Source organism: Puma concolor, chromosome A3 (genome assembly GCF_028749965.1).
Source record: "Puma concolor isolate L17-30 chromosome A3, mPumCon1.1.hap2, whole genome shotgun sequence".
NCBI classification, from domain to species: Eukaryota; Metazoa; Chordata; class Mammalia; order Carnivora; family Felidae; genus Puma; species Puma concolor.
Window position 1 is genome coordinate 3,682,838 of NC_141669.1, and position 26,554 is coordinate 3,709,391.

Sequence of the window (26,554 nt, forward strand, 5' to 3'; positions counted from 1 at the left end):
TTTCATATATTGTCTGGGGAAGTCCAATTTGGAACAAACTTCCTAAGGGCAATTTGTTCACTCCTATCAAATTGAGCTGACGTTTAAGATCCTCAAAACACTTTGACTGCAAATCGCCACTCATAAAAAAATACGTCCTCCTATTTCTCCAAGTGTGCGAGGATGTTTCTTCAAGCCTACTTACTGTGGTACGATTTCGAATCGGTAAATGTCAATGAACCAAAATGTCGACAAATAAGGAGACGGTGACCTAAGTGATGATCATGACCGTATATATTACACGCACAGATAATTGAGAGATGCATTTTGAAGGTAATGCTGGCCGTGTAACAAAGAAATCCCGTTAAGTCCAGCGGTTCTACGCATGGAAGTCTTCCTCCCTCCCACGACCCTCCCTCTGGCTGGCATGTGTTTCTGGTGGGCGGGGAATTTTCCTCCACCTGTTGATTGAGAAGGAGGCTCCTCCCACTTTGTGGGTCTGTCATCCCCCAGGGTCTCAGAGCCCTTGTATCCAGCCAGTGGCAGGGAACACGCGGGCTATGCCGGGGGCGGGGTGGGGGGGTCCCTCCTCACTTCCACTCACATTCTCTGGGCTCCCACACATGCCCACACCTGCAAAGGGGGGATGGGGACTCCTTTGTCACTGAATGTCCAGGTCGGATGAGCAGCGAGTGATTTTTGGCACAAGACGTCGATCCCTGCCGTGCTCTGGCTACTCGATGAGAGGAGGAAAAAAGAAGGAACAGTTTCCTGCAGTCTCCTGTAAATATTGCCCTGCTTCCGGGCTCCAGGCTTCCTTACACCAGGGAATCCACTGTTTCCTTGGGTTTCAGAAGGTTTCCGGAAGCACACTGCGAGAGGTAGTAGATTGCATAAGCCGAGGATTTTCATATGAGCTCAAGGGAAAACCCCAAACTGGGATTCGACTTTCAACCAAGCCAGGTAGGTGGCAGCCGAATCAAGTTTAACTTAAAAACAATCCAAAATACAAAGACACTCTTGTTTCTCAATGTTATGAAATACGTTACCTGAATTTAACATCGCAGTAAGGAATGAAGAGACGAGCTTAGATCGGCTGCGGGTAAGATTCTTAAGGAATTAGCCAGGGGACACCAGGCAGCTGCCACTGTGTTCACTCCACTGGCGGACTAACAAAACAGGGGGAAGGGAAAGGGAAGAATAGGATTCCCTCCAAAAGTAGTATTTTGTGTCCTCTTAAAATACATACCTCCCCAGTAAAATGCATCCTCTTTGGTAAAGATACTTGCGGGACTTCCTCTCCTTACTTTAGAATGCTGTTTCCTTCCCGCCACCTGAGGGGGGTAGGGGATTCTTAGGCACACTTCACGTGTTGTTTTGTGTTTGGTGTCTCTACAGCTTAGAGGGCAACCTATTATCTTCTAAAGACGCATCGGTGGTCCGCCTCTAGAGGGTGCCTGCGGCAGGAAGTGCCCCCCAGCATAGGCTTAGGGGACAGGAAGAGGTGACGTTTACATGGAGACTCCCAGAGACCTGGGAGGTGGGAATAGGGCAGACAACACACAGCCACGTAGGGCGGGGCTCAATTTATCTCCCTGTGGGCGCTTAACAGTCATGTCCTGGAAACTGGACACATTTGGGTCATACGGGATCGATGTTTACACACCTTTGATTTGATACGCACCCCTTCCCGTTTTCAAAATGTGCTGTGTCTTACAAACCATGTAAACATTGGATGAGATAGTGCCCGTGTTCTTTCTTCTTCTTCTTCTTTTTCCCCCCAAAAGCCCTCCTGTAATAACAATGTATCTTATAAGCTATGGGATGTTAGAGCTGAGGAAATATGATAAATATATTCAACGAGAGACCGGAAAATAATGGACACAAATACTAATCTTGGTGCTCTGTGGGTAATGGGACTGTGAGTGATTTCACGTTTCTTGACACTCTCTCGATTTTACAAAATTTCAATAGAGCAAAGGAAACTAATAAATGTTAGTAAAACTCTGCAGAGCATTCAAAACAAGGGATCTGGCCAGAAATTAAACAAGATTGCAGATTACAAACAGCTGACAGTCACTAAATTCAATTCACGTCATGGCCACACGCTGGCTAGACATTCCCCTGGGGGAGTGACAGAAAGAGCCACGCTAATTGTGCCACTGAGGAGTTTGCCTCTAATGCCCTGCCCGAATTATGCTCCAGCTCACCCTAGCTGTGCCTTACTCTCTGAGTGGGGCAAGGTGCCCGGAGCCATGAAAAGTAACAACGACACAAGTAAGCGGGAGAAAGGACGTGCTGTGCAGGAGGAAGAAAACCCTTTAGCCCATTGGACGCCTCGTGCTGTCTGGGTGTTGGGTCAGGCAGACCTCCTGCTCCATTAATGTCAAAGAACACAAGTGACCCCATGGGATTTCCAGAAGTTTTAGAAGACGGAGAGGAACAAAGTAATATGGACATCATATAGTCTCCTAGGTACACCCCATGCTTATTCTGGTTAATTACCAATAGCCCTGTGCATTCATTTTTACTTAATGTTTGTTTATTTTGAAGAGAGACAGAGACAGAGACAGAGCATAAAGAGGGAAGGGCAGAGAGAGAGGGAGACGCAGAATCCGAGGCAGGCTCCAGGCTCTGAGCTGTCAACACAGAGCCTGACACGGGTCTCCAACTCCTGAGCTGAAGCCAGACCCTCAACTAACTGAGCCACCCAGGCACCCCAAGCATTGTGAATTTAACATTAATTTTTTAATGTTTATTTATTTATTTTGAGAAAGGGGGGAGGGTCAGAGAGACAGAGTGGGGAGAGAGAATTCCAAGTAGGTTCCACATAGTGCAGAGTTCAACATGGGGCTCAAACTCAGGAACCGTGAGATCATGACCTGAGTCAAAATCAAGGGTCAGACACTTAACCAACTGACCCACTTAGGTGCCCCTGCATTTTGCATTATTATCTTCATTTTATGGGTGGGCACATTCCTACAAGGATCTTCTTAAGATTCTGCAGTTGGTGAGCAGAAGACCTAACATTCCACAAAACGTCTGACCCTAACTCTCAGGGTCTTACTACCACACTTTGCTGTTTTTAGAACATGGCGACCCTCACACCCCCAGCCCCACTCTCCTCGCAGAGCTCTGCAGCACGTACTCCCTCTGGGCCCACGTTGTAGACTGAACTGGCCTAGATTTCAGAAGAGCCCATCTGAGTAGGTTCAGGATGCTTCCCTCCAACATGGCCTAAGGCCCTGCATGAAATTCCAATTGGAGTCTCTAAAAGCTCTGTCTGGGGACCAAGCAGTAGGAAACCACACAGCACAAGAAAGAACTCCAGAGGGAGACCATACAGAAAGTCCAGAGAAACAATGGTGGGCCTGGTTCTAAACCGAAGGGAGAACACCACCAGAAGGAGAGAAGCCAAAGCTCATACTCAGAGAAGACAGGGAAGTAAAAACAACTGCTCTCTGGTAGACCAGATGACTGGGCTATGATTTCCTCCCTCTTAGCGCTGCGAATTTACTTATATGAGACCCTTGGGGTGGGGAGAAGGGGTTTTGTCTTAAAAATAAACAAATAAAGTGAAAAGCCTGTGAATAGGTTTGTGTTCTAAGAAAGCCAGAGTTTTAAAAATAGGGTAAGAATGGCTTAACTTTCTGAATGATCATTTATCCCTAAACAGAGCACTTCTGCAATCGTAAAGTCCTTTCCAACCATATTCTCTACAAGGTAAAATATCAAAATATTCCACGAGCCCTTGGAAAGCTCTTTTCATTGGTTAGAAACTTATTTCATCTGTGGTATAAAATGCAGTATAGTAGGACGCCTGGGTGGCTCAGTCGGTTAAGCGGTCGACTTCGGCTCAGGCCATGATCTCACGGTTTGTGAGTTCAAGCCCCGCCATCAGGTTCTGTACTGACAGCTTGGAGTCTGGAGCCCGCTTCGGATTCTGTGTCTCCCTCTCTCTCTGCCCCTTCCCCACTTGTGCTCTGCTTCTCTCTCTCTCTCTCTCAAAAAATTAATAAACCTTTTTTAAAAACTTAAGGAATAACACAGTATAGTCATTATAAAAATAAATTTAAGTAGCAAGATGACTGGGTTGGAAAAATGAAATAAGAGAAGAAGGTGGATAAACAATTAAATTAGACTCAAGCAAGCACGTGTCTGTTATGGACAAGGTTTGGAGAGGGAGGGGCGCATCCCAGACCCTGGGAGATGGTGATTGTCCAGCTCTTGGGAGGAAGAGACAACGCACAGTCCTTTCGTGGGAACCATCGAGGGAAAGGCAGCAAACACGTTTTATCTAACACACCAGCTCTTAGTGATTGTTAGCAGCTGCCCAAACTCCATGTCAGGGAAGATTCTGAGGCTGTGGTTGACTTAGAAGGAGGCCGGATGGCGCAAGGCAGGTAGAGGGGAGGCAAATGCATCACACATCCAGACTGGATTCCTGGAGAAATCTAGGAAGTGCTTACACAATGTCTGGGTCCAAGGAAGTCCATCCTCAGTGTGTAAGGTGTGGAGAAGTAAGACATACGATAGCCGACTCCCCAGGGACATTTGAGGTTCATTTGGAGAGAACACCTGCTTAGCCGCCTCCTGATCAGGAGAACAAACAGAAAACTGGTTGTTGGGACAACAGAGAGCATCACCCCTGAGACTCGGTGGAAGATGCCGGCCTGCATTCCTGCCGACAGACTGTTACCGCGGGACCCCGACGTGGCACCCCCAAAGTCCATGCCGGATACAGTGGGGGTGTGATATGAGCCTCAGGGAGGGCGCCGGGGAAGACGCACAGGCAGAGAAAACTTGGAAACGGAGAGATGGTCCCACGATCAAGGGCGAGGCAAGAGGCCAAGAGCACAGAGCAGGGAGCAAGCAGGATTGAGCGATTGTGAGGGAGGCCGACGCACAGCTCTGAGCACCCTGGAGGGGCTGGTGCCGGGCCTTCTTCGCTGGGCTCTCCCAGCACGGCGTGCCCCTGCAGGCACCATCCCGGGGCAGGGAGCAGAGGCCCAGGCCAGTCACAGGAAGGGTTCAATGTCCATGAAGTGACAGAACGGATGATGCTTTTGCCTTTGTGTATTTTTCTACTCATTCATTCAACAAATACTTCCTGAACGCTATGTTTGAGAAAAGCTCTTTACTAGACACCAAGAACGCGGTCAGTAAACTAGGACATGTTCTCAGCTCAAGGCTTTGGTAGAAGAGATCGATTTGTGGGGTCTTTGGGGGCCCGCCTTTCCTTCTGCCCTGCACTAAGCGAAGTTTGCTCCACACTGGGTGTGTTCGCTTCACCATCACCAGACCAAGAACATTCTTCTCTTCTACCATTTGACCTTCAGTGCCCCGTCCTGGGCTACGAAGCCATCTCACGTCATCAAACTTCACCTTACCTTGCTGGTCTACTCCCACATACAACCCCAGAAACCGCTTGTATTCATGGGGCACCGGCTGGCTACCTTTCCCCTGTAACACATCTGTAAGTTAACGAGAAGAAGAGACCAGCAAGACAGAAACTCCAGCCTTGGGAGAATTTGCTGGAGAAAACAGAATAGGCGGGTATTTTTAGCTCTCTGGTCCTGCCTGTGCTCCCCCAGATACGCTGAGCAGTCAACCACTCACAATGAGGTCTGAAAACTCACCCTGGCAAACCTATGGACTGGTGATTTTAGCATTGAAAGCCTAGTTTGCTCCCGTAATAAATGTTTTAAATGTGACCTTTAAGAAGCACTTAAATATTTTCCCTCTATGCATACAATTGGTAGTTTCCGAAGTGACTGTCTAGGTAATCATGTATCATTATTTATATTAATGTTTGCAACAGATAGATCCTCCTAAGTAAAACTTCAATCGTGAGAACAATCTTAAAGTCTCAGTGCCAACCACAAATAATCAAACAGACACTGCGCGCGTCTCGGAGTGGTCGAAGCTCAGACAAGCGGATCGTGCGAAAGTTTCTCCACTGTTGAGTTTCAAGAGAACTAGGGTGTTTCGAGGCTGCTGTTACGTGTTTGGTTTCCTGCTCGTCCTCTGTTTGTTGTTCTTCGTGCAGCCTAGCTCAACACTGGATGCTCAGAAAATGCTTTTTGATTTTCCAGTAAGTTGAAGTGAACTGAAGCCTCGGTTCCTACCGTGAGGAGGTGACCATTCAGTTGGGGAGATGGGAACTGTACCTGGAAAATGAACTAGCATTCAGAGCAGCATCAGATCCCTGCCAAAGACACAGGATGGCAACAAGGAGGCAAGGGCTCCGAGGAGACGTTGAGAAGCAGATAGAAGGGCTGAGGAGGGTCCAGGGAGCAGACAGATCAGAGAGAGAGAGAGAGAGGTGGCAAGTCTGTAGAAAGACTGGGAAAATGGTGCCTCTGTTTCTGCTTCAGACAACCAGAGGTCAAGAAAATGTGACATGAGGAGGGAAGAAAAGTACAGTGTATTTAGGGAGTATAGACCAGAGGGCTCTTTTTGGATGACACTTGCAAATGATACTAGAGATTGGCATATCTGAGGGCCTCATGTCCAGGCAGTATGGAGTTCTTGGGGTTTAAAAGACAAACTATTGTGTGTCCAGATAATTCCCCCGGCTTCAGTGTAAAACATCTCCGATATAGGTGAGTCCAGAAGAAGAGAGAATCAGGATGCTATGTGGTCCTCTCGGCCTAGGGGGAGGAGAGCCCAGTGACCATGCGTAAGGAAGAGAGACGAGTTGTTGGAGCATCAAGGAGGGAAGAATGACAAGACTTCCAGGCACGGGAAGAGTAGAAACCAAGCACATGTCTCCTTCCACTCCGACCCTCATGTGGCTGAAGGGTTTTACACATCTCTTTAGTATCTTCCTTCTGGGCTATGATGCTTGTCACAACAGCTAGAACATTTAACGTGTTCAGGGTAAGAAAGACCCGACTGGGTGGGGGCATCCACAGACGGGACTCCGCAATTATATGTGGATATATAATGCAAACGTGTTAATAGGGAATCGAGATCTTTCCGTACGTTTTCCTCTGTGCTAACTCATCAGCTGAGTATGGCCTTCCAGTGAGGACAATACCAACTGAGCAAGAATTATAAAGCACACCACACTGCCGTGCGACCCCACACTCATGGCTGCTGCGTTGCCGAGGGACCAAACCCTTTTGATCACGTTGTTCAATGGGACAGCGCGGTCATCCGGGAGAATCTTACCAGTTCTCTCTTAGTTGAGAAGAAGGAAGTTAATGACACCACCACCTCGTGTTTTCACTAACACCGCATTTGGTACAGGGCAAGCAGTTTGCATGTTTTATCATTCTTTGCGTATTTGTTATGCGGCCGTTTATGAAATGATTGTCTTGAGATATTCTCGATCTGTGCGTCTTTGCATTTGCAAGTCGTATTATTTCCAAATGAATGTGTCTTCAGGTCTCCTGAAGCGCAGAAATGCTGAACGAGAGAAGGCAGCTTGCTTCTGTGGCAAAGAAAAGTCAGTGATGATGTTGTGCTCAATCTTCCCGATGAAATGTGAGCTTCCCACTGAAAGCCATGGTCTTCATGTCAAAAGGTGGAACGTGATGGGACTTTTAAAGGACTGGGCAAGGGGCGCCTGGGTGGTTCAGTCAGGTAAGCATCTGACTCTTGGTTTCGGCTCAGGTCATGGTCTCATGGTTTCATGGGATCAAGCCCCACGTTGGGCTCTGCGCGGACAGCACGGAGCCTGTTCGGGATTCTCTCTCTCTCCCTCTCTCTCTGTCCCTCCCCTACTCGTGCTCCCTCTGTCTCTCCCAAAATAAATAAACTTTAAAACATTTTTATTTTATTTTTTTTTAATTTTTTTTTCAACGTTTATTTATTTTTTGGGACAGAGAGAGACAGAGCATGAACGGAGGAGGGGCAGAGAGAGAGGGAGACACAGAATCGGAAACAGGCTCCAGGCTCCGAGCCATCAGCCCAGAGCCTGACGCGGGGCTCGAACTCACGGACTGCGAGATCTTGACCTGGCTGAAGTCGGACGCTTAACCGACTGCGCCACCGAGGCGCCCCAAAACATTTTTAAAAATGTCCGTCAATTATATTCTAGGAACTGAGAAAAGCCCAAAATATAAAATTATCTGGGCTAGTACGGGTGTGTTTAAACCCTACTCAAAAGTTTACCCCGTCTTGGGGCCGGGGCATCAACGGAAGGGCTGCTTAGGGAAAACCACTGCCACCGTTACCTGTTGGCTGCCGAGAACTTTCTGGGGTCATGAACAAAATCTGTTCCCCGTGCGCTAAGGTGGACGGTTCACATAACCTTGAAACTCTGTCCTCAAAAGTGAGGAAGATTTCCTTCCTTATTATCCAAATATGTGCCTTTGGCTGCCTAAACCCGCACGGCCCCCAGGGTTCCCTGGCATCCCAGCTCTGTGCGGTTCCTGCAGCCTCCACTTGTGATTTGGACTTGCGGGCAAAGCTCTCGTATTGGGCAAAAAAAAAAAAAAAAAAAAAAAGAATTGTTAATTTAAGACATGGCTGCAGCCTGACCCCTCACTCCTCAGGGTCAGAGAATTTTACCTGGGGACAGAACTGCTTCTTCCGTATTCTGAAAGCCCTCTGAGGAGCCAGGAAAGGAGCCACACCATTCTGCGTGCTGACTTCACTGGCTTTGGGTAGTCATCCTCAGGCAGGTCAAGAGGGCGATGCAAGGGGGTCCACGAGACACCTGTGGGGAGGAGATGGGGGGAAGGTGTGGAGAGAGACAGTGCCACACTGATGGAGGGTCATACCTACAAGAGCGGACTGGTGTCGGAGAATGAATAACGTAGGTTAGCACTGAGGATAGGCAGTGGAACCAGGATAATTCAGTCTGGATCTGGCGTGGAAGGAAAGGAAATTGCTGTATTTTTCTCCAAAACCCTGCCTTCTCATTCTCTCCACCATATCTCCTATTTCCTACCACTTGACAACATCTTGGAAGGCCCCGTAGCTTTCCAATCACGTTCAATTAGAAGGACGGTCACATCTGGGGAGCGGAGACTCCCTTTCAGCTCTGAAAAAGTGCGCTTTAGGATGACTTAAACTCCGTGTCCTGTCCCAGCCCTTGTCTGGCTCCAGCCCTCTGCTGAGACTGTGGGTGGGCACCCCGTTCCTTCCCTCCTCTGTCTCTGGCCCTCCCCTTTCTGGCTCTCCCAGAGAGGGGCTGGGTGAAGGGGCTGATTTTGAAAAGTGCAAAATCCTTTTTCTTTAGCTGCCCTGCTGACAGTTCTCCTGCCCCTCGCCCTGCCAGGTCCGACGTGGCAGGCGGGGTCCGGGGGGGATTCAGGCGGCAGGAGGGGCCCGCGGAGACCTCGCCTGAAAGGGTGCTGCACTCCCCAGCCGAGCACTCTGAGTGCCCCCAGTTCCTGCTTCTGACTGCACGTCCTAGATTGTTTCTAGAATCTTCCCACACTGGTACGTCTTGCTTATAGGTAACACAAACTCTCTGCTGGGTTTCTGAGGGGATCCAATCTAGAGCACCCGTCTTCCCTGCCTAGGTCTTAGAAAAATGGAAAAGTCAGTCAAGGAATAAGAGACAGGCACAAAGTCACCTTATCACAAAAAGAGGCCAAAGATGAAGAATTGGGCCAGGTGGGAGCCAAGCAGTTCTGGCAGCTGTGAACTGAGATGGGTCCCCCGAGGGGCAGGTGGCTGCGCTTGGCTGGGGAGGAGCAGAACCCACCTCCTGTGCACCCCAGCTTCCCCCCGAAGGTAGAGAAGGCAGGTACAGCCAACCCGTTTATTCTTCCCTATTTCCTCATCAGGAAAGTCACTTGATTTGCTGTAGGAAGGCATGGAGAAAGGGGCTGAGAAAAGCCAAGACCACGGTACCCACAGAGCCCTGGATGAAAGCACCCAGAATGAGCAAGTGTTTCCCGCCAACACTCCCCTCCTCTGAGCCCGAAAGAAACCCCACATCCTCACCATGACAAACAGCGCGAGTGTAGACCGCCCGGCACTTCCCCTGACCAGCCTCCTTTAGACATGACCCCAGGTCAGAAACATCTACCAGTATCTATGTGCAAGCGAGCCGGCAAAATCCAGGGAAACATGTCCCTACCTTCCAAGGGCTCTCTTTCGGTTATCAGTTCTACATCCTGCCACCAACAAGCCCATCTCAGTGGCTTCAAAAAGTAAGTGGTTTTTTTTTTTTGGACATTGGTCTATGAGTGATGACTTGCCAGGGCTGGGTTTAGAGGGACTCCTCTCTCTGCTGGGCTCACGAGTCTATGCACTGAGGCAGTGTGGGTGGCTTATTTCGTGTCCCTCACCGTGTCACGGGCATGTCCCTGGGTGGCGGGAGAGGTACAGGAACTTCTGGTTACTTTCACCTCTACCCTCCCACTGGCCAAAGCAAATGACGTGGCCCAGCCCAGAGGGCAGAAGGAGACAAACAGGTTTAAGGAGATGACATTTAAGATAGTCCTTAATAAAAGAATAGAACTTGTCTGCACGATGGAGGAAAAGAAGCGTCAGCACGAGCAAGAGACAAATGGAAGCTTGATGCGTTTAAAAGATGGTGCGTGCCTCTGTGAGTTTAGACAGCGTGGCCAGAGGCAGGGGTTGAGTGGTAGTCCACGGGACAGAGCTAGAAAGGTAGACGGGAGCCAAAGTCGGAATTATTCTAAAGTTTTTTTAATGTTTATTCATTTTTGAGAGAGAAAGAGACAGCGAATGAGCGGGGGAGGGGCAGAGAGAGAGGGAGATACAGAATCCGAAGCGGGCTCCAGGCTCCGAGCCGTCAGCCCAGAGCCCGACGCGGGGCTCGAACTCACGGACCGCGAGATCACGACCTGAGCCGAAGTCGGACGCTTAACAGACTGAACCACCCAGGTGTCTCTCATCAGAATCATTTTTAGTGCCACACGGTGAAGTTTGCATTTTGTTCTTCCTAATGGGAAGTCGTGACAGTCTAAACTTACCATGGCTCCTATTGGATTTGGCTTGCTCAATTTCTTTGGATTTGTGCTTTCAATAGTCTCAATTCTTTTTCTCTATAATTTTCGGATTTTGTATAATGATGAGAAAGTTCTTCCCTATACCAAGATTTTATAAATATTTGCCTTTTAAAAACGGTAACCCTTCATTAATTCTATTCTTTAAAGCTAACTTTTAATCTATCTTTAATAAATTGTATGATTTCGGGGCACCTGGGTGGCTCAGTCGGTTGAGCGTCCGACGTCGGCTCAGGTCACGGTCTCGCGGTCTGTGAGTTCGAGCCCCGCGTCGGGCTCTGGGCTGACGGCTCGGAGCCTGGAGCCTGCTTTGGATTCTGTGTCTCCCTCTCTCTTTACCCCTCCCCAACTCAGGCTCTGTCTCTCTCTCTCTCTCTCTGTCAAAAATAAAGATTAAAAATTTTTTTTAATAAATAAACTATACGATTTCATTGAGAATACTACTTTCTTATTGAGCATGGCTATGCAATTGATTCACCACCCTTTATTGTTTCAGCCAGCAATTTGGAATGTGCCCCTCTTGCCCTGAGCCAGTGTATGAACCCCCAGCCCCTTTAATACTGAGCGTTCCGGGTCTCCTTGAGGAAAGACTCAAGTACAGCACCCAAAATCTAATCGTTAACCTACAAAAGAATCAATTTATTAGCTACCATCCAAAAGTCTCTCAAGCAGATATAATTCCAAGGGAATGAAATGTATGAAAATTAAATCATTATTTCATCATCTAAAAAAGGATCTTTGGCCTTTCCTGGAGCAGCTGTACACGGGGGAGAAGAAAATACACAGATTTGGGAGGATGACTGGACGATCGTATTGAAATGACACTGATTTCCGGAAACCCAAAATGTCACTGGGGCTCAGCAGTCAAAGTAGGGACTAACGGAGGTCAGGATCAGGTCTTCAACTCACAGTGGGTCCGGTGGGTCTCCAAACCCACCCTGCGGTTATTTCCTGAGTTCCAGAAGACACGATCAGAACAGACACACATAACAACTGGCAGAATTTGCATATATATGGACGATATCCATAGATATAATTATAGATTCATATAATATGTAATCACTTCCTACGATTATATAGTATATACTATAATCCACATATATGATTATATATTTAACACATAAACTCATACATAATTATTTTTATATATACATGTATAATTTTATATATCTTATATATAATCATCCGTAATTATATGATTCTGAAAGTTCTCTTCTATTTCTGGAATGGGTCAATCCGTAAAGTCAAAAAGCAAGTCAGTAGTTGCCAAGGGCGAGGGCGTTATGGAGATAGGGGGCTATTTAATGGGTATGGGGTTTCTTTTGGGCAATGGAAACATTTTGGAACTAGATAGAGGTGGTGATGGCACCACACTGTGAATGGACTAAAAAGCCACTGAAATGTCCCTTTTAAATAGTTCTGTGTTATGTAAGTGTCAGCTCAATACCAAAAAAAATGCACTCGTCTGGAAAAAAAAAGTACACAAATGTGGTGCAAATTAATGCATAAGTAGAGAGATAGGAACCAGTCACTTAGCTTTGCTGAAGATAAAGGAAAGGCAGGTGAAGCAGGGAAAGACTCAGCAAGATTGAGCAGGATTTCTCTACGTGGTAGTAATTTTGGATTATTAAAACACTGGTCTCTCAAATAATCGGCACGGTAGGTCACGAGTGGATTCGAGGTGAAGATACTTGTCTTCTTTCAACAACTGCCGTAGTGAAAACGCGAGTTCAAATCTTTCGGGGAGAGATGATAAAATAACTTCATCTTTTTTTTTCCAAATTTGCACTAAGTACTCCAGGGTCATTTTTCTTTAAAGTAACGTGCGTTTATGAATTTAAATACAAGATCTGGTACGTAGATACTGGGACTGAAAACCTACAAAGGAATCAATTTATTAACTACCATCCCCAAATCTCCCAAGCAGATGTAATTTCGAGGAAATGAAATAGAGGAAAATTTAGTCATTATTTGATCACGGAAAAAAAGAAATTCCCTTATGCAGGGTTTGGGTTAGGTCAGAACAATCTAAGGCAGTTTTGGCCAGTAGAAAGATAATGAGCCATGCTGGGAACTAAGTTTTCTAATAACCGCACTGAAGAAAGTAAAGAGATAACATCTGTGATAAGGTTTTCTTTAATCAACTGCATCTAAAATATAATCATTTCTATGGATCATGAATAGAACAATACGGATGATCTATGTTACTTTTTGGTGAGAAGTGTTTAAAATCTAGTGTGTGTTTCACTGGCACAGCACTTGGAAGTTCGGACCAGCCATTTTTCAATGCTCAGGGGTCACATGTGGCCAGTGGCTGCCTTATTAGATGGTGCAGATATGGTTTCCCATAAAATCAGGTCTGCATTTCAAAATGGAACATGCTGGGTTTCTTCCAGGTGGCGCTTGTGTCTACATCATCCTTGTTAATAAACCTGCAAACCAGAGAAACCCCCCCCCCCCCCCCCCCCCCCGCCAACCGGACTTGAATTCATTATCCTCAACTCACACATTTGACAAGCTGTTAAAGTCTGCGCACAGCCGCTCTTGTTATGAATTCACACCTTGTGCGGGTCAGAAAGCCCTTCCATTAACCCCAGCCCCGCGCCTCCAGAACGCGCGGCCGCCACGGTGGGCGCACGTTTCATTAGTCCGCTGACAGCAACTGCAAGGCCATTTGAGGTCCTTAAGACGTGTGAAGAGGAGACCAGGTTTGAATGGAGTGAGTTCGGTGGTTCTGGGGATTAGGGAGCATATTTTCAGCAGGGAGCGCAGGCGTTAGAGGACTGAGATTGCGAGTGGAAATTGCGTGGCGGAGGATGGGAGCTTTGGCCCGGGGAGAGTGTGCACAGCTACGCCCCTGGGCTGTTCCCCGGCAAATTGCGTGGCGGGTCTCTCCCCGCCTCGTGCAGTCTGCCGTCCTCCAGACCGGGGCACACAGGACGCACATCGCCTCTGAGTGCTGTTAAATTAAGGCTTTAAAAGCTCCTTGGGGTGACAGGAAACTGACCCTGTAGCTTGATCTGTTCGTGGAAACGTCCAGATGGAAGGGTGGAAGGGACCAGAAGACAGGAAGTACGCCAAGTTAGGCTGCTGTGAGCCACAGGTGGTTTGGTCCGTAGACACAGCAAGGCTGTAGTGCTAGGCCCACCCTGGGATCGAGCTCTTCACAAAGCTTCCTTTGAGGACTTTGAAGACTTCATCACTTACTACAGGGCCTGAGGGAGGGAAGGGGGATTTCCAGAAGAGCAATCACAACACTTCAGTTGGGTTGTTTTTACAGGCACCGGGGTTGTAGAGCTTTGACGCCGAGGATTTGTCTGAAGCGGGAAAATGTGATGAGTTTCCGTATCGGGTTTGTAGGGTTGGAAGCAAACGCTGCCAGTCCGAGGTAGTCTTTCCAAATCACACATTAGGAACTGGATGGGAGATTCCTACCGGGCCACAGAGAAGACAGCAGCCCACATGGGAATAACTTCTTGGCTAAAAGAACACGGAGCATGTATGCGATAATTTGAGTATGCATGTGTGCCGTCTTCTAGATTTCCATAGAAGCTGCTTCCAAATTATGTGAGTTCTGAAAGTGGAAAATCTAAGTCAGACAAAATTTCACCTGGTGAACTACTTTTCAGCTCTGTCATAGAGTCGTATACCATAAGGTCATGTAATTTCTTTTCAAGCTGTGGAAGTTCAATTTCAGGAATAGGACTCTTAACTCATGGATGGTTTCCTACTGATTAGTATCTCTGGGGGACCATTTACTGCTAAACACACCCTTCCCATTGCCCTCTTGCTTACCCATAAAAATGGCGTGGTGGGAATAGAAAAGTCAAAATCAGTGAATTAAAAGAAAATTACACAAATCTGCCTACGAATATAAAAGTTGTGTAGTCCTTCACCAAGGTTGATGTCATTGAGTGCTTTGGAATTTCTTGCGAGGAAAGGTTCTTATATATAATCTTATGTAATCCTTTCCTTCTTTCTTGCCAGACGAGAAAACTGAGACCCCCTAAAGGTGACTCCTCCAAGGTTACGTAGTGCTGGGGGTGGGCAGAGTCAGAGCATAGTAGTTCTCCTGACCAGGAAGCTATTGCCCTTTGTAGTTCAACCCTGAAAGTGCAAACAGACATATGAAATTCTGAGCCTGGATTAATGACAACTTTTTCATCCCAAGCAGCTAAATTGGCATGCTCCTACCCTGGCTTTGATCTGAGTCAGTGTGCTCTAGACATTTGTTCTCAGTCTTGGCAGTGAAGGAAAATTACCCAGAGAGCTTGCTGAAAATGCAGACCCCTAAGCTTTCCTCTCGGAGAGTATTAATTATTTGATCGGAAGGCGGGCGAGGGGGATCTGTCTTTTCTTTTCTTTTTTTTTTTTTTCAACGTTTATTTATTTTTGGGACAGAGAGAGACAGAGCATGAACGGGGGAGGGGCAGAGAGAGAGGGAGACACAGAATCGGAAACAGGCTCCAGGCTCCGAGCCATCAGCCCAGAGCCCGACGCGGGGCTCGAACTCACGGACCGCGAGATCGTGACCTGGCTGAAGTCGGACGCTTAACCGACTGTGCCACCCAGGTGCCCCAAGGGGATCTGTCTTTTCTATAAGCACTTTGGTTATTCTGATGTAACTGGTACACAGAGTTTTGGGTATTTAAAATATGGCTTGGGGCGCCTGGGTGGCGCAGTCGGTTGAGCGGCCGACTTCAGCCAGGTCACGATCTCGCGGTCCGTGAGTTCGAGCCCCGCGTTGGGCTCTGGGCTGATGGCTCAGAGCCTGGAGCCTGTTTCCGATTCTGTGTCTCCCTCTCTCTCTGCCCCTCCCCCGTTCATGCTCTGTCTCTCTCTGTCCCAAAAATAAATAAATTAAAAAAAAAAAAAAAAAAAAAACGTTGAAAGAAATAAAATATGGCTTTACAAACTTTGAAATAGGTAGCATATCTGTGAACTTGCCTGGAAACATCAGGATAACGTTCGCCCTTTCATTCAGCTACTGCCACTCAAAATCTATCAAGAGAAGTGGGAAAAAGTCCTGCACCAAAAAATGCTAATGGCCCCTTTACAACACGCTATGGCAGAATTAACGTGGTCAGATATTATGGTTATTTTTCTATTTTGTTCACTGACATTCGCCAGCCCAATCTCTTACTCAAAGCCGGCTTTTAAAAATAAGGAAATAGGATGGGGGCGCCTGGGTAGCTCGGTCAGTTAAGTGTCTGACTCTTCGTGTCAACTTTGGCCATGACCTCACAGTGTCACCAGTTCGAGCCCCACATCAGGCTTCACGCTGTCAACGTTGGATTCTCTCTCCCTCTACCTCACTGCTGTCTCTGTCTCTCTCAAAACAAATAAACTTAAAAAAAAAGAAACTTAAAAATTAAAAAAAATAAGGAAATATATTTACTCATGTAAGATGACACCTTACAAGGAGGGTTCAGAAAGAGTTGATTTAGTGGACCGATAATGTCATCATTAGCTCAATTTGTTTCCGTGGGCTTCCTCTTCCCATGGCTGGACCAGCTATCTCCGTGACTGAATACCCTACTGGCCGACATCAGGAGGTGATGCTAAATCGTGTATTACCATTCCTTGGGACCGGAGAGCCATTTGGTTAGCAGGTTGATTACATCTGACTTTGCCCCAGACCAGCAGAAGTGATTTTATGGGCAAGTAATGTGAGTCTGTACGTACGGGACCACAGGTTTTACCATGAGCCCTACCTATCGCACGGAAGAAGGACCTAGTCTGATAGAACAGTACAGTGGCTGGTTATAGGCTGGGTTTGGTGGTAGACTTAGGTGGCACTGGTGAGTCAAGATAGTGCCAAACAAAGAGCTGACGTAGAGGTAATGGGTCCTCCCGAGCTGGCATACGTGAGCATGGGTCCGAAAGACGGAGGTATATTGGCATTTCTCACCATCGTCTCATTGGCTCCCTGATGGGATGTGTGCTTCCGGTTTCTGCCACCTTTAGTTTGGTCAGCAGTCTTAACCTCCAAATGAGGAACATTTTTAACAAGAGCTAATAAAGATCCCAGTGAACTTGAAGTTCTGTCTGCCTTCTGTCCACCTTGTTCTCCTCAGGCCATCGCAACAGGAGACCAGAAAGCAGTATTAGTGTAACTGAGCCTGAACGAGTGGCTAAGATAACCATCTGGGTGCTTCCACGCCCAGTGAAAAATACGCAAGCTGGGATGGTGTCTATCAAAAGCAGGACAGCTAAGGGCTTGTATCCTTCCTTCCATCCCACCAAGGAAGCAAACCAAACCCCTCAAGCAAACTAAGCCTGATTCGTCGAGATAAATCTAAAACGGCAAGGGAATTCTGATCAGCTCTAAGATCCGCTAAGTGGTGAAGAAGATTGTATCTTTATCAGTTGTGGTCCTGAGATCAGCGGCCACAGTGGAGGGCTCTCTTCTTCTTGATCTAGTCTTGTCAGAAATACGGCGAGCCGCCATCTTGAAGGAAATTCCATAACTATTGGACTTTTGCCTTCTCCCTCAGGGAAGAAATGAGGGCATTCTTCATGCCAAAAATCTCATGGGATCTCGTGACAGTGGGAGGCACCAAGCAGAGTAGTGCAGGTTTGGGTTCCTTCGGAGGCACCTCCTAGCCCTTGGCCCTTTGCTTCCTCAATGCGGTGACATCAAGTGGCATGGGGCGCAACCCCACCGTCCCTTGCTCCGTGCCCATCTACGTATCAGTCACATCAGATGAGGGGTTCCCTACAACAGTTGAGCAAAAAAAAAAAAAAAAAACCAGTGGGATCCACTCAGGGTCCATGTGTGTGCAGTCTGGAGGGACAGGGACTTGCTGCCCCCTAGAGTGAGCGTTGGCCCGTGGGATAGAGGACCTGGTGGAAACTTTGTCCTCTGCTCCTCCACCGATGGTGCTCCCAAGGAGTCAATGGTCGACATGGCTTGTCTGAAGATGGCTCCTTGAGAACAGCAAGTGGTTTTTCAAGTACCAGCCAGCAACGCCGGATGGGCCTCCGTCTACCTTTCTCCTTGCCGGTCTCGCCCCCTTTATCCTCAAGCTTGATGCCCTGCGATCGTTCTAGGATTAGACAGATTTGCTCTGAAACAGAGGGAAATGGGAAGAATCTGAGTTATCAAAGCTAAACAGAGTTCTGGAACTGCACTGTGAGCATCAGCAAGTCACAGGGAGAGAAGTACCTGCAATTGATACAAACGGTCCAGGGCACAGAAACGATCGTTCCCACTCAGGCCAGGGTGGTCCTCGAATGGCCCGCGATCCCGCAGAGCAGGGATCGGCACGCTGACCGCCGATTTGCCCTGCCACCTGGTTTTGTAAATAGAGTCTTCCTGGAAGAAGCCACGCTCACTTGTTGGCGCTCTGCCTGGTGCCCAGCAGAGCTGAGAAGTTACAACGGAGACCGTGCAGCCCTAAAAGCCTGATCTATTTACTAAGTGACCGTTTACACAGAGAGTTTGCCAAGTGCTGCCGCAGGGATCGGGCACCGGACCAGATGGAAAAGGAAAATCATTTGAACGAGAACAGGACACGAATGTTTCCCTCGTACGTGCCGCGCGAGGGTTGCACAAGGCCTTAGTTGGAAGGAATTGGAAGTAATAACACGACCACTCTGTCCATCGCCTGGTCATGGCCATGCATCCACACATCCACGAGGTCTTACGCGTATACACGCTCGAGGTAGATCGAAAGGTTTTGTACCTAACTCGACATGTTATTGTCCACGTTTCCTGAAGTTGTCTTTTTCATCTTTGCATCCTGAGGACCTTGCGTTACTTAAGCTCGAGTCTAACTGATAAACGTAATGCCCTTGGCCATTTAAAAGATTCTCAGAGAAGGCACACAGGTAACTGCACTGTTTTCAAAATAACGTGTGAGAAAGGTTTTATCTGTCTTCCAAAGACTCCTGGACCAGCTATTTTAGAGGACCAGAATGAAGGAGTATTCATTTACAGTTTTTTAATGTTTTATTTTATTTATTTTTGAGAGACAGAGAGAGAGCAGGGGAGGGACAGAGAGGGAGGGAGATCAAGAATCCAAAGCAGGTTCCACGCTATCAGCATAGAGCCCAACATGGGGTCCGAACTCACGAACTGTGAGATCGTTACCGGAGTCAAAGTCGGATGCTTACCCACCTGAGCCACCTAGGTGCCCCTCATCTACAATTTTGTTTTAAAAAATTACCCTGATTTAGTCTTCCTCCCAGAAGTGTGTTGAATCTTCAGACTGGGGACAAAGTGTGCAGCAGGAAAACACCCAAAACGCAGAACCTTATAAGAAAGTCACGGGCCAGCATTCAGGTAATGAACCCCGGGACCCAGGACAGAGACGTTCCGCCTAAAATAGATCGGCTTGCTCCACCATATCAGAATGTGGGGCTGCCCCGGGGTGGCTCCTAAAAACAGACCTGCCAGCAGAGGACAGATAGATACAGAGTGCCACAATGGGAGGGGCGTTCGGAGCAGCGACAGGACACAGACGCAGAAGGAGACGCTGAGAAATCTCACAGCAGACAGCGATCTGTTACGTTTCAGTTTTACATCTTGCGATGAAAATGCGGGTGTGGGTGTGTGGTGTATGTATTACGTGTGCGCATGTATGTTTGGGTGTGGGGGTTATGCCCGTGTGTCTGTGCACACGTACATACACGTGTGCGTGTGTGTGACGTACGTGTAAGTGCATCGTACGTGTGTGTGCAGTGAAGACACAGAATGCAAACCCAAGTTGGCGCGGGAATCTGGGTTTGCCTGGGTCCAGGTGGCAGATTTAGCTTGTCCGTGGGTTCACGGGTCCCAGATTGAGCCTCTTCTGTGACCAAATGGCTTGGGAGGCCCCTTTCGGGGAGCAAAGATGCACTAAACACATACGTACGTTATAGTCTCATTAAAAGTGAGAATAAGCAGTTCATGAAAGGGAACGTCTGCCGCATCCAGCAGGGCAATCGGTTGGGTTTATTGGGGGAAAAACAGACTGGGAAACGAGGCAGAGCTCCATTCTGACCCCCACGGCCTGGGCTCTATTTCCTCAGGGCAATTGACCACACGGGCTGCGTCAGGCTGTTGCAAGAATTCGAGCAGCGCCTCGGAGGGCATCTCAGCTGTTGCCGTCATGGGGAACACCAAGCTACGGAGATGCATTCGGACTTCCGTTTAGCATCCAGTCATTTGAAAATGGACTTCACTTTGAAAGGAGCTGCGGGTGAGCGAGGGCCGGCCCCGACTGTCCCCTGGAGCTGCAGCATTTTGCAAGGCCCTATTGTTCGATTCTCCTCTCTGGTGTTCAAATCCGATATACTTCAAGTTCACTAGAAATATAGTCATGCTCACTTTAGGTCGAAACCTGATTTCCTGCTGATATGCTAGGTACTGCAGGTTCTGGGAAAGATCACTGGACTGGGTGTCAGGAGGGCATGATTCAGATTCTGACCCAGACACGGACTATTTGACCACCCACGAGTCGCTAAGGTTCTCTGAGCGATTACGCCTGCAAAGTGTGTTCGTGCCGTCGGCCAGAAAGGCTGTAATAATTGAATGAGATGGGGTATAATATCTGTACAAATGAAGGGAGGGCTTTTAGTATGTCTAAAGTGAATTTTATTCTCATTTATTACTATTATTAGTATTCTTATTATTTACAAAGAGTAAAGTTATCCTCATTCCTGACCACCATCGTTAAAATGGATTTCCAGCCTGGAAATCACATCTTGGACTCCAGGCTCACACCTTATAGACTGTGTTACCTTGCGTCATAAGTCCATTTGACTTCTCTAAATTCAGATCCTCGTGTGCGATCGGGATGATTTCACCTACCCCATGTTGAAAAGCGTGCAGTTGGGGTTGCCTGCGTGGCTCAGTCAGTGGAGTGTCTGTCTCTTGCTTTTGACACAGGTCCTGGTCTCACAGTTTCATGGGTTCAAGCCCCGCGTCAGGCTCCACACTGACTGCTTGGGATTCTCTCTCTTTCCCGATCTCTCCGCCCCTCCACCTGCTCGTGCTCTTTCTTTCTCTCTCTCTCTCTCAAAATAAAAGAAATAAACTGAAAAAATGTATCAAAAAGCGTGCAATGTCATGAAGCACCCGGTAAAAACTCACAAAGGTCAGCTTCCTTTCTGGTCTTTGTCTGGTCATGGCGTCGTCTGTCTAGAGAAAGGTTGAAGCATGTGGCACGGGAGGCCCTTTTGGGGTAGAACCGTCAGCTTTTGAATTAATGAAATTACAGTCAAGGATGGGTGACTATAATTGACTTTCGGTTTACTCGTCCAAGAAGCCCCATGTGGTTCATATCAACGATTTCCTCACTCGCTGTGTCCAATCGCTGCTGATGTGTATTTCTGCTTCGCAGGGGCTGTTACCAGCAGCATTTCCTCTAAGTGCTGGATTTGTATTTTCTCCATGCATCCGCTAACTCTCAGACCAGCGGAATGCTTTAAGTACATCAAGTAAATAAATCAAATCATTTCCTCACAGCGTGCGTCGAGGACCGGGTGACTATGTGCCTGATTGACTGCACATTCAGAAGGATTTTTTGGACGTGTGAAAAAGCAGAGAGTTCCTCTCTTCTTGTCCATACAGAGTAAGGATTGGGAACTTCCTGCAGTCGGCTCAACCCTCATGCCAACCTTCCCGTTGTTTTTACCTGGATTCCTTTTTTCTTTCTAAATTCTTTCTTGGAACAAGGTAGCTCAAAGCGACACTAAACTAGAGATTCTTCTAAGCGCTCATGAGAAAGCGGGACCTAAGTGGCAGAGGGGACCCCGGGGTCACGTGGTACAACCTCGCCGTTTCCCCACAAAAGACCGAGTTGGAAGAAGAAGTCTTTTCTCAGATCACAGAGCCAGCAGGTAGCGACGCCGTCTGTGGCCAGCTCTTCTGATGTCCAACCACCCTCCGTTCTTTTGGGAAAGTTGCACAGGTATTTCGGACGCCGCTCTGGCTTTAGAGACAGATACACGCGTTAGATTTTCCTTCCCGTGTTTTGTCTCGGGAGAGAATCACTACCAAACGGCCGGCTTACATCCTAGTTTAGTTTTCTTTCTCCGTGTGGTGCCAACCCCCAATCCTGCAGTATGAGCCCTTTGGTGCAGCCTCTCGTGACCCAGACATGGGAGACCGACCACGTCCTTAAGCTGAGCTGTCCCCGTGCTTATTTATGTTGGTCTTGGCTCCTGAAATACCTCTGGTTTCATCTCTGGCTTTTTTATCTTTCATCCTAATCAGTTCCAATCTGTAGTCTTCTCTCTTACTCGAGACCCAACCACAAATTCTACCTCGTCCTCCAATTTCTAAAATCTACTCAAACTCCCTAGACTGCAGTGAGACTTCTTTCACTTGAGAGGTTATCAGAGGCCAGTGGAAGGAGCAGGGGCTCAGAGGTCTGGCCAGTGTGAGTTGTCTTGGGGTGTCTACCTAGCCTGTGAAACTTCCTTCTCGGGGAGCATCACCCACACCCACGTGCCTGGTCTCAGCAGTCACACTGACCCTAGTGACCCCATCCATCCTTCGGCACAGATGAGGGCTCTTAGAGTTGGAGCCTGCACCCGAGTCATGCCAAACAGATCCCATCCCCTGGGAAGTCATCTCCAGAATGGGGACCCACCGATGTCCGTGGTCCCTGCCGTTTGCTTACACACAGGCAGTGTGGAGAGGTGGTGAACACACCAAGAGGGAAAGCAGGTGAGGGGTGGAAAGGGAGAGGGGGGAGAGAGAGGGAGACAGAGAGGGAGGAAGAGACACAGGGAAAGAGAAAGATGGAGAGAGAAAGAGAGAGAGAAGGAGAGAAAGGTGGGAAGGCCATAGTTCCCTCGGTTCATGGTGGCTTTTATAACCTACCCTCCCTTCTCTGGATTTGCCCTATAAACTCTATGATAAAATATTTTTTAAATTCCTTCTTCATGTTTTAGTGAACCCAAATAATTCTGAATAAGATATCCACCCTTCTCCTTGCTCCCTCCTTCTCTTCCTCACCCGTCCCAGCAGCCGGCCATTTATTCTTCCCCACATACGCTACGTCCATCCCTTTCAATCTCCTCTCTCCGTGCCCCAGGAAGGGGGTCTTCCCATGTGAGTGAGCACCAGGATCCCCGGGGTCTTGGGGAAAGACAGGCTACTGGGCCGGACGCTCGGAGCTGATTCAGCAGGTCAGGGGTGGAGGAAACCAACTTTCACTTCGAACAAGATCCTAGTGTTCTGGGGTGGATGGTGCCCCACAAAAGATGCGTTGGCCTCCTAAACCCTCAACCCTGTGGACGAAGCCCTGTTAGAAATAGCGTCTTTGCAGATATAATCAAGCTCAGATGAGGTCACATTGGACTAGAGTGCGTCCTAATCTAATGACCGATGCCCTTATGCTACGAAGAGGAAAATTTGAACTCAGAGATGCTCGGGGAGAGTTCCACGCGATGATAGACTGAAGCGATGTGTCTACCAGCCAATGGACACCCAGAGATGGCCAGCAAAGCACCAGAAGCCAGGACTGGTCATGCGGCCTCGATGGTCTGTTTCCTGGTCCTCTAGAAACCTTGATTCTCTTTCAACGCTGGGCTAAAGGTCGACTTCTCTAGGCCTATGTGGGTGTATATGCATTACCGGAGATTGTGGATTTTTACACGATGTTTTGACAGCCTTAATCCCTCGAACTTTATATTATTCCTGTGAAAGATAGTATAAATATAATTTTATTTCCTAGAAGAAAATTCAGCTCACTAAGGTCACACAGGCAGCTGGCAGCAGAGATGAGATTTGAGCCTAGAACTTCCGATTCCAAATCCTCTGTGTGACTACCACTCGTCTTATGCCATCGAATTAAAATGCGCATCTACACGGTGTGCGCTTCATGTTCTTTGTGTTATTCTCAGTTGTTAGACTATAGACTCCATGAGACTAGTCGGGTTTTTTTTAAGTTTATTTATTTATTTTGAGAGAGACAGAGAGCTTGAGTGGGGAGGGATAAAGGGACAAAGAGAGAGAGAGAGAGAGAGAGAGAGAGAATCCCAAGCAGCCTCCATGCTGTCAACACAGAGCCCAACGTGGGGCTTGATCCCACAAACCATGAGATCATGACCTGAGATGAGATCGAGTCAGACGCTCAACCGACTGAGTCGCCCAGGTGCCCCAGAGCAGTGGTGTTTAGATCTCCTAATATACCCGGATCCACATCTGACATGTATTAGATAATTAGTGTTGGAGGGAGGAGGGAAGAGGGGGAAGAAGGGGGGGGGAGTGGAAAGAAGGAACCTCAGTATTATATCAGATTGGATAGGGCAATAACTTAGGGCATAACCTATTTACCTCCCAGACTTATGCACATTAGGAAACAAAATGCAGGTGTACCTGTGTGCACACACTTGAGCCTTACACACGTATATGGCGGCATCTGTGGGCTTATCGTCTACATACGCTTGTATTCTGCCAATTAAGTTCTTAGTTTATCCATGAAGGTGCTGGTTTGGGATACTGTCTTCATGTCAACATTTTTAAATAAAAACTAAGTGTCACAGCCCTAAGCCCTTGTAATATATACACACTCTTATTCATGTGTTTTTACATTACTATTTAATCCACTTTTTAATATCTTGCAGCTGCCAGCTGCTCTTGGTCTGCAGAAGAAACCCTCCCGACGGGACGTACGCAGACAAACCCAGGGTAGCCATCAGCATTCCTTGCATGTTTTGTTTTGTTTTGTGTTGTTCTTGTTTGTTTATTTGTTTCTGTTTTGAGAAACTGGCACTTTTCTAAAGAAAGAAAGAAAGAAAGAAAGAAAGAAAGAAAGAAAGAAGAAACTGGCAAATTCACGGATTACAACCTTCCAGTGAAAATGGAAGGTGTTCTTTTCCCAGGTCCTGACTCCTCACGGAGCCGGTGGTCAGACACCTTGCTGTCGCAGAGGGTGGGATTGTAGCGGGTTGCTGTGGGCCGGGATCCTGGAGGAAGGGGTAGATGCGCCTGGGTCTTGCCCGAGCGACGCGATCGTGGCCCAGCTTCCTCAGGACCGAGGACCTGGACGTCCTCTGAGCTTTCTCCAGGTCGCGTCTTGCTCCCTTGTTCAGCAAATGCATCTTCCTGAGACGGTTTCGTGTGTTTCATAAATCCTAGAGCGGGTTCGTTCCCAACAGCCGGGGGGCCAGTAGTCGGACCAGGAGCCGGGGTCCCGCCCCGTGTTCTCCACGTGTCTGGTGGGGCGACGACACTGTGCATCCAGGACAGTCCGGGCACCAGGAGCGGGAGCCGTAGGCAGTGCTGTCTTCTACGCCCCCGGGTCCCAAACCACAAAGTCCCAGGGATCCTTCTGGGCTCTTGCACCTCCAAGAGGAAGGAAGATTGGCCCACGCATAGTGCGTGAAACCGTTTCCCCCCACCCCGGGTGGTGCAGACAGCCGAGTGCAGTTAACAGACATCGCAGCCAGACCTGCCTGGACGGGGCGCCACTTGCAGAAGCTTGTGGGCGCGTTTCCCTTTAAGACCTGAGTTGGGGGCCCCGGGTGTTGACTGAGATTTGAAACTCCCTCCCCCGAGGCCTGGATGTCGACATCATTGTTCTCTCCACACCAGCAGCTCAGCTTAATTAGTGGTGTGTCACCGGGGTGGGCCGAATTTTATACCTGCCGTTGGGGGAGGCGTAAAGTTGCAGCCACAATTGTCTGGAGAGGTGGATCGGGTCCAGATTACGTGAGCCTGGCGCTCACTGGGGGGGGGTGTGTTTGAGCGACTCCCGCACCTTCGTAAATAAGTAAATCAAAGCGGAGACTTCCTCATGGATGTGTTTCGTGGGATCCCCTCTACCTGTTTTTTTCTTTAGTGGAATTAGATCGAGTGTGATTTTTTTTTGAGGCCGGAGTCTGTAGACTGATTTTTTCCTTTCCTCTCTATTTGCATATTTCCTAGGAGACGGTCTCCTATCTAATCAAGGATTGGGATTCGGAAGATCAGTCGATGTTATGCTTTTGAGCTCTGATTTTCTCCCCGAAAATTGAAACACTGGTCGCTAGCTTCTCCTTGTCACTGCTGTGTGATCCCTGCCTGGCGTAAATCACGGCATGCATAAATGCTACGTGAGGGAGACGTATATTGGATTCCAAAATGCACGAATACTCTCTAAATGCCTTCAAAATGCACAGCTTGTACTACATTTTCTTAAAAATCGACATCAAAATTCCTCAGAGAAGGAGAGATACATTTCTCGCAATATACTGTGTATATCTGTATTTATATATGATAGACCATATATAGTTAACAGAAAATAACCAGATCTTTATTTTTTCTATGCCATGTAATTCCAACGGTATTGCATTTTAAATATAACTTAAATGTATTTATATATATATATATATATATATTTTTTTTTTAAGTTTATTTATTTAAAGAGAGAGAGAGAAATCGCCAGCAGGGGTGGGGCAGAGAGAGAGAGAATCCCGAGCAGGCTCTGCACCATCAGCATGGAGCCCGATGTGGGGCTCGAACTCACGAGCCGCGAGATCGTGAGCTGAACCAAAAGCAAGTCAGTCACTTAACTGACTGAGCCCCCCAGGCTCCCCTATATACTGAATATATAATAGATAAAGTGTACTTAATATCTTATATATATATATATATATATATATATCTGCGTGTGTATGTAGGTGTGTGTATGTACATAGAATATAGAACATATAACACA